This window comes from Mastomys coucha, unplaced genomic scaffold, assembly GCF_008632895.1.
Source record: "Mastomys coucha isolate ucsf_1 unplaced genomic scaffold, UCSF_Mcou_1 pScaffold24, whole genome shotgun sequence".
Taxonomy (NCBI): domain Eukaryota; kingdom Metazoa; phylum Chordata; class Mammalia; order Rodentia; family Muridae; genus Mastomys; species Mastomys coucha.
In genome coordinates, this window is record NW_022196907.1 from 311,468 (window position 1) to 319,962 (window position 8,495).

At 38.4% G+C, this 8,495-nt stretch overlaps 1 protein-coding gene across 1 annotated transcript in view; it reads left to right on the forward strand.

Annotated features, from left to right (window-relative positions):
* Gucy1a2 (guanylate cyclase 1 soluble subunit alpha 2) overlaps positions 1-8,495 on the forward strand; it is a 322,813-nt gene that overhangs the window by 50,131 nt on the left and 264,187 nt on the right. The gene's annotated exons all lie outside the window — the stretch shown is intronic.

The following is an 8,495-nucleotide window of genomic DNA, read 5'->3' on the forward strand; positions in this document are numbered from 1 at the left end:
AGAAACAAACAAAAACAACAAAAACAAACCTCTGTTGCCTCCCTCCTCCCCATGCCTGCCACCCCACCTGCTCGGCCCTGTGAAAGTTCTGTGCCCCAGTGTAGGGGAATGCCAGGGCCAATACTTTCTTATTTCTTGGATGTCCTTGTAGCATATCAGTGAAGCTTGTCATCCATTAGGTGCCATACTTGGGCTTAGGCCTAGGCACTGTGCATCTTGAAGATGCCACTATTTACCTTCAGAATTTTGGACACTCCCAATATGGGTAAATGTACTTTAAATATAAATAAGTGAATCCATGCATTCTGTTCTTTAATTGAGCTGGATTCTAGAAAAGTACAAAGGCCTTGTTGTACAAGAGTTCTTTGCATAGCTGATATCACAACTGCAATCTGTTTAGCCCTAATTTCCTACACAAGTTATTTCATTTCTATCATTTAATTTTCTTTTGCTTTTTTCATTTGAAGTGAACATAGTTCAGTTCTTTTTGGAATCTCCATTTTTCTTTATGCCTCAGATAGGAATCTATAGCACATTGGAGGACCAACAATGGCTTCATTTTTTGTTGATTCTATCCCTTCCAGCAGTGATGGCCTAGAAAATAGTTGCCTGGTTTTAGCCCTCTCCCAGTGTAGGGGAAAACTGTTCACAGATAATATTGTTTTCTTCTAATTAGTAACCACTCGTGTCTACTTTCTGTCACATGATTTGACAATTGATTTCTGTTTACTTCATGTTAGATTCCTAATAATCATTGTGACAACACAGCAGAGTCCTCCCAAGAGACCCTCATGCAAGAGAAAATAGCTATGTTAAATTGTTGTATTATTTCAATCACAGTGTCTGTTGCAAGTTAAGATAATCTAATTTTAGTTGTCTGAAAAACATGAGTATTTTAAAAGCAGTGATATGCAAAGCCTATTTTTAGTTTGCATTAATTGTAAAAATATGCTTGTACTCCTATAAAACAGGACATTTTGTATTTTATCAGAAATTGTGCTGGTTCAGTGGTGTAGTGAAATGTGTATCATAAGGGCCTGTGCTGTGGTTTTTTTTTGAACATGTCACCACTTGGTATTGTGGGTGGCTTGGATTTAGCTAGCAATGAAAGGACAAAGATACAATAAGTGTAGAGAATTAAGGAAGTGAGATGAGAAGTTATGGCATGCTTTTTGTTATAATGAGTTAAATAAATATCAATATGGTTATGACATCCTAATTTTTTTTTATTAGTCATTCCATTTGTTTACATCTCAAATGATATCCCACTACCCTACCTTTCCACAAGCTCCTCCCCATTCCACAACCTCCCTCTCCTCCCTTCCATTTGCCTCTATGAGGGTGCTTCCCCACCCACCCACCCTTTCCTGCCCCACAGATCTTGCATCCCCCTATGCTGGGTCATCAAACTCCACAAAACTAAGGGCATCCTCTCCTATTGGTGTCAGAAAAGGCCATCCTCTGCTACATATGTATCTGTAGCCATACAGCCATTTGTAGCCTCCCTGTACACTCCTTGGTTGGTGTTCTAGTCCCTGGGAGCACTGGGTCATCCAGCCAGCTGATGTTGTTCCTCCTATGGGATTGTAATCCCCCTCTGCTCCTCCAGTCCTTCTAACAGCTCCCCACCAGGGTCCCTGAGCTCAGTCTGGTGGTTGGCTCAAAACATCCACATCTGCATTGGTCAGATGCTGGCACAACTACCCAAGGAACAGCCACACCAGGTTCCTGTCAGCAAGTGCCTCTTAGCAATGGCAACAGTGTTGTGTTTGGTGTCTGCAAACAGGGTGGATCCCCAGGTGGGGCAGTACTTTCAGTCTCTGTTCCATTTGTGGATAACTGTTTTTCCTTTGGACAGGAACATTTCTGTGTTAAAAACTTTGAGAAGGGTGTGTGGCCACATCCCTCGACCGGGGGTCATGCCTAATTATAGGAGATGTTCTCTGCAGGTTCTATTTCACCTTCTCTGCACATTTTGGCTAAAGTCATTTCCATTGGGTCCTGGGAGCCTCTCATTTCCCTGGCATCTGGGATCCTCCAGTGACTATCCCCAGTTCCTCATTCTTCCTGCGACATACATATTTTTATTCAATTTCCTGACCCTCTGTACCACTTTCCTGTCCCCTTCAGTACTTGATCCTGCCCCCTTATTTTCTCCCTCTCTCCTCTTCCTTCCAGGTAACCCCTTCCTCTACCTTCTGTGATCATTCTGCCCTCAATGCTAGACTGAAGCATCCATACTCTGGTCTCCCTTCCTCCTAAGCTCCATATTGTCTGTGGGTTGTATCATGGGCACTGTGAACTTTTGGGCTAATATCCACTGATCAGTGAGCACAAGCCATTTGTGTTCTTTTGTGTCCAGGTTATATTACTCAGGATGATATTTTCTAGTTGAATCCATTTGCCTGCAAATTTCATGAAGTCATTGTTTTTAATAGCTGAGTAGCACTCCATTGAATAAATGTACCACATTTTCTGTATCCATTCTTCTGTTGAGGGACATCTGGGTTGTTTTCAGCTTCTGGCTATTATAAATAAGGCTGCTATAAGCATAGTGGATCATGTGTCCTTGTTATATATTGGAACATCTTTTGGGTACATGCCCAGGAGTGGTATAGGTGGGTCTTCAGGTAGAACTATTTCCGATTATCTCAAGAACTGCCATGTTGATTTTCAAAGTGAGTTTACCAGCTTGCCATCTCCCAAGCAAAGGAGGAGTGTTCTTCTTTCTCCACATTCTTGCCAGCATCTACTGTCACCTGTGTTTTTGATCTTAGCCATTCTGAATGGTGTCAGGTAGAACCTGAGGGTCATTTGGATTTGCATTTCCCTGATGACTAAGGATGTTGAACATTTCCTTAAGTGCTTTTCAGCCATTTGAGATTCCTTAGTTGAGGATTCTCTGTTTAGCTCTGTATTCCATTTCTTTAATAGGATTATTTGTTTCTCTGGAGTCTAATTTTTTCAGTTCTTTGTATATTTTGGATATTAGCCCTCTGTCAGATGTAGGGTTGGTAAAGATCTTTTCCCAATATGTGGGTGGCCATATTGTCCTATTTGTCTTACAGAAACAGGTCCCATTTGTTGATTGTTGATCTTAGAGCATGAGCCATTGGTGTTCTGTTCAGGAAGTTTTCCCCTGTACCCATGTGTTTCAGGCCCTTCCCCACTTGCTTTTCTATTGTATTCAGTTCATCTAGTTTTATGAGGAGGTCCTTGATCCACTTCGACATGAGCTTTCTATAGGAAGATATCAATGGATCAATTTGCATTCTTCTATGTGTTCCCCATCAGTTGACCCAGTACCATTTGTTGAAAATGCTGTCTTTTTTTCCACTGGATGGTTTTAGCTTCTTTGTCAAAGATAAGTGACCATAGGTGTGTGGGTCAATTTCTGGGTCTTCAAATCTATTCCATTGATCTATATACCCGTCTCTGTACCAATACCATGTAATTTTTATCACTATTGCTCTATAGTACAGCTTGAGGTCAAGGATAGTGATTCCCCCAGAAGTTCTTTTATTGTTGAGAATAGTTTTCTCTGTCCTGGATTTTTTGTTATTCCAAATTAATTTGAGAATTGTTTTTTCTAATTCTATGAAGAACTGAATTGGAATTTTGATGAGAATTGCACTGAATGTGTAGATTGCTTTTGGTAAGATGGTCATTTTTACTATGTTAAGCCTACCAGTCTATGAGTGTGGATCTTTCTATCTTCTGAGGTCTTCGATTTCTTTCTTCAGGTACTTGAAGTTCTTGTCATACAAATTGTCCACTTGCTTGATTAGAGTCACACCAAGATATTTTATATTATTTGTAATTATTGTGAAGGGTTTTCTTTTCCCAATTTCTTTCTCAGGCCATTTATCTTTCAAGTAGAGGAAAACTACTGAATTGTTAGAGTTAATTTTATATCCAGCCACTTTGCTGAAGTTGTTTATCAGCTATAGGAGCTCGCTGGTAAATTTTTTGGGGGGTGCTTATCATATTATCTTGAAATAGTGATATCTTGACTTCCTCCTTCCCAATTTCTATCTCTTTGATTGTTCTGACTAGAACTTCACGTACTATATTGCATAGGTAGGGAGAGAGTAGGCACCCTTGTCTTGACCTTGATTTTAATGGGATTGCTTTGAGTTTCTCTCCACTTAGTTTGATGTTGGCTATTGGTTTGCTGTATATTCCTTTTATTATATTTAGGCATGATATTTATGATCTCTCCAATAGTTTTAACATGAATGAGTGTTGTATTTTGCCAAAGGCTTTTCCAGCATGTAATGAGATGATCATGTGTTTTTTTTCCCTTTGAGTTTGTTTATATTGCAGATTACATTGATGGATTTTTCTATATTGAACCCTCTCTGCTTTCCTGGGATGAAGCCTACTTGATCATGGTGAATGATCATTTTCATGTGTTCTTGGAGTCAGTTTTTGAGAATTTTGTTAAGTATTTTTGCATTAATGTTCATGAGGGAAATTGGTCTGATGTTCTCTTTCTTTGATGGGTCTTTTTGTAGCTTAGGTGTCAATGTAACTATGGCTTCATAGAAAGAATTGGTAATGTTCCTTTTGCTTTTATTTTGTAGAATAGTTTGAGAAGTATTCTTATTAGTTCTTTTTTGAAGGTCTGATAGAACTCTGCACTAAAATCATCATACTCTGGGCTATTTTTGGTTGGAAGACTTCTAATGACTGGTACTATTTCCTTAGGGGTTATGGGACTGTTCGGATGGTTTTTCTGATCACGATTTAACTATGGTATCTGTCTAGAAAAAATCATCCATTTCATCTAGATTTTTCAGTTGTGTTGAATATAGACTTTTGAAGTAGGATCTGATTTTTTTTTTTTAAATTTCTTCAGTTTCTCTCGTTATGTCTCTCTTTTTATTTTTGATTTTGTTAATTTGGTTACTGTCTCTGTGTGTCTAGTTAGTTTGGCTGAAGGCTCATCTATATATTGTTGATTTTCTCAATGAACTAGCTCCTAGTTTTGTTGATTCTTCATTTAGTTCTCTTTGATTCTATTTGGTTGATTTAACCCTGAGTTTGATTATTTCCTGCCATTTACCCCTCTTCTGTGTATGTGTTTCTTTTTGTTCTTGAGCTTTCAGGTGTGATATTAAGCTGCTGTTGTATGATCTCTTTAATTTCTTTATGAAGGCACTCAGGTCTGTGCATTTTCCTCTTAGTACTACTTTCTCTCTCTCTCTCTCTTTCTCTCTCTCTCTCTCTCTCTCTCTCTCTCTCTCTCTCTCTCTCTCTCTCTCTCTCTCTCTCTCCCTTTCTCTCTGGCCCACAAGTTTGGATATTCCGTGCCTTCATTTTCATTAAACTCTAAAATGCCTTTAATTTCTTTCTTTATTTCTTCTCTGACCAAGTTATCATTGAATAGAGAGTTCTTCAGCTTCCATGTGTATGTGGGCTTTCTGTTGTTTTTGTTGTTATTGAAGACCACCTTAGTCTGTGGTGGTCCAATAGAATACATGGCATTAATTCAATATTCTTATATCTGTTTGGGTTTGTTGTGTGTCTGACTATGTGTTCAATTTTTGAGAAGTACCATAACGTACTAAGAAGAAGGTAGTCTTTTGTTTTAGGGTGAAATGTTCTCTACATATCTGTTAAATCCATTTGATTCATAACTTCTTTTAGTATCACTGTGTTTGTGTTTAGGTTCTGTTTCAATGATCTGTCCATTGGCGAGAGTGGGACATTGAAGTCTCCTACTATTATTGTGTGAGATTCAATGTTTGCTTTGGGATTCATAATGTTTCTTTTACAAATGTGCATGCCCTTGCATTTGGAGCATCGATGTTCAGAACTGAACATCATCATCTTGGTGGAATTTTCCTTTGATGAATACATAGTGTCCTCTCCCCCTTTTTTTTGATAAAGTTTTGTTGTAAGTCTATTTAATTGGGTGTTAGAATGGCTGCTTCTACTTGTTTCTTGGGACTATATGCTTAGAAAATGTTTTCTAGCCTTTTACTTTGAGGTAGTTGCTATCTTTTTCACTGATATGTGTTTCCTGTGTGCAGCAAAACGCTGGGTCCTGTTTACATTTCCAGTCTGTTAACCTATGTCTTTTTATTGGGGAATTGAGTCCATTGTTGTTTAGAGATATTAGGGAAAAATTATTGTTGCTTCCTGTTAGAGGTGGAATTATGTTTGTGTGTTTCTCTTCTTTTGGGTTTGTTGTGAAAAATTAATTTCTTGCTTTTTCTCGGGTATAGTTTCACTCCTTGTGTTGGACTTTCCTTCTATTATCCTCTGCATGGCTGGATTAGTAGAAAGATATTGTTTAAGTTGGTTTTGTCTTGGAGTACCTTAGTTTCTACATCTATGGTAATTGAGAGTTTTGTTGGGCATAGTAGCCTGGGCTGGCATTTTTGTTCTCTTAGGGTCTGTATGACATCTGTCCAAGATCCTCTGGCTTTTAGAGTCTCTGTTGAGAAGTCTGGTGTGATTTTGATAGGCATGCCTTTATATGTTCCTTGACTTTTTCCCTTACTGCTTTAAATATGCTTTTTTTTTTTTTTCTGTGCACTTGGTGTCTTAATTATTATATGATGCGAGTAACTTATTTTCTGGTCTCATCTGATAAAATAATGGTGACATTTGCATTGTTACAGCAGTACATAATCTCATTGATCTCTATATTCTCACTTGGATCTTAGAACAACACTGAGAAGTAGTGTCATTTATAGTCTCTAAAATCTAAGCTTAATAGTGTTTTTAAAGCTTAGCCATTTTCATGTTTTCCCCTCTTAGTTTCTCCTTAAAAGATAAATAAAATAAAATAGAATAAAAATAATCTTAAAAATAAAAACAGTCTCTGACACCTCTTTATAATTTCAACAAATACAAACTCTAATTAATAATTATCTTACTGTTTTGTAATTCTATGTGCCTTCTCAAGAATTTATAACTTTGTTTAGAAACTGCTTAAAATATGCATTGATTATGGAATGTGCCCATGATACTAATCCATTAAAATTTCTGTTTTGCTTTCACAAAAATAAATCTCTAGGATTGTTTAAGGTAGCACTGTACCATGAGAAGTAAACAATTTTAGGAATTTGAGAATAACATTGAAGGAATGTGATAAAAATAGACTCCGTTGCTGAGGTTGACAGTATAAGATTTTTATAGGTAGTCTCTGTGCTACCTATCATCTACCTTTTGGTCTATCTATCTAATATTTATATATCATCTATCATCTATCTATCTATCATATATGTATGTGTGTGTATGTATGTATGTATGTATGTATGCATCTATCTATCTATCTATCTATCTATCTATCTATCTATCTATCTATCTATCTACCTATCATCTATCTATCTATCTATATCTATGTATCTACGTATCTTTCCCTCTCTCTCTCTCTCTCTCTCTCTCTCTCTCTCTCTCTCATCTATCTAATACTATCTGTACTGGCTAGTTTTGTGTGTCAACTTGACACAGGCTGGAGTTACCACAGGGAGGGAGTTTCAGTTGGGGAAGTGCCTTCCTGAGATCCAGCTGTGGAGCATTTTCTCAATTAGTGATCAAGGGTGTAGGGCTCCTTGTAGGTCGTGCCATCCTTGGGCTGGAAGTCTTGGGTTCTATAAGAGAGCAGGCTGAGCAAGCCAGAAAAAGGCAAGCCAGTAAGGAACAACTCTCCATGGCCTCTGCATCAGCTCCTGCTTCCTGACCTGCTTGAGTTCCAGTCCTGACTTCCTTTGTGATAAACAGCAATGTGGAAGTAAGCCAAATAAACCCTTTCCTCCCCATCTTGCTTCATGGTCATGATGTTTATGCAGGAATAGAAACCCTGACTAAGACACTCTCAATGATGAGAAAATCAAACTCTGCTAAAATGTCCAGCATTAATGTCATGAATAAGATTTATAGACCTCTTCCATCCAGTTTTCTTTCTCCAAGATTACTAGTGCTTATTGTCTGAAAATGTCCTCCTGGGCTAAAAATAGATTAGACACTAGTTTTAACTTTAGCAGGTAGTAAAAGCAGAATGTCTGCTTTACGTTAGTTATTTTTACATCACTGTGATTCCAATGCTTGGTCGAATAAGAGATGGAGAACTTATTTTTACTCAGAATTTCAGAGGGTTCTAGTCATGATGTCAGAAAGGTGGAGTGGAGCTCCACAGTTCATAGTACTAAGGCTGTGCTGGAGGCTTGTCACATCACGTCGACTAAAAAGCACAGAGTGTGATCAGAAGCAGTTGCTGGATCTATCACCCTCAAAAGGCAGCCACAATGAGACTATGAGAAAACCCACTGCCTCCCTATTGTCTTTAGCTTCTATTAGGAAACAACACTTGTTGTTCAAAAATGCAGGGGGGCCTGGGCTGAGGCCTGCCTGGCTGGCTGAGGCTCTTTCTCTCCCTGGGTGCCAGGGGGCCTGCTGCTGAGGCCCAGGTCTGTCTCTCCTCTGGGGGCTAGCCTGTTTGCTGCACAACACCTTAATTAAAAAGGAGGCAATGTATGAAT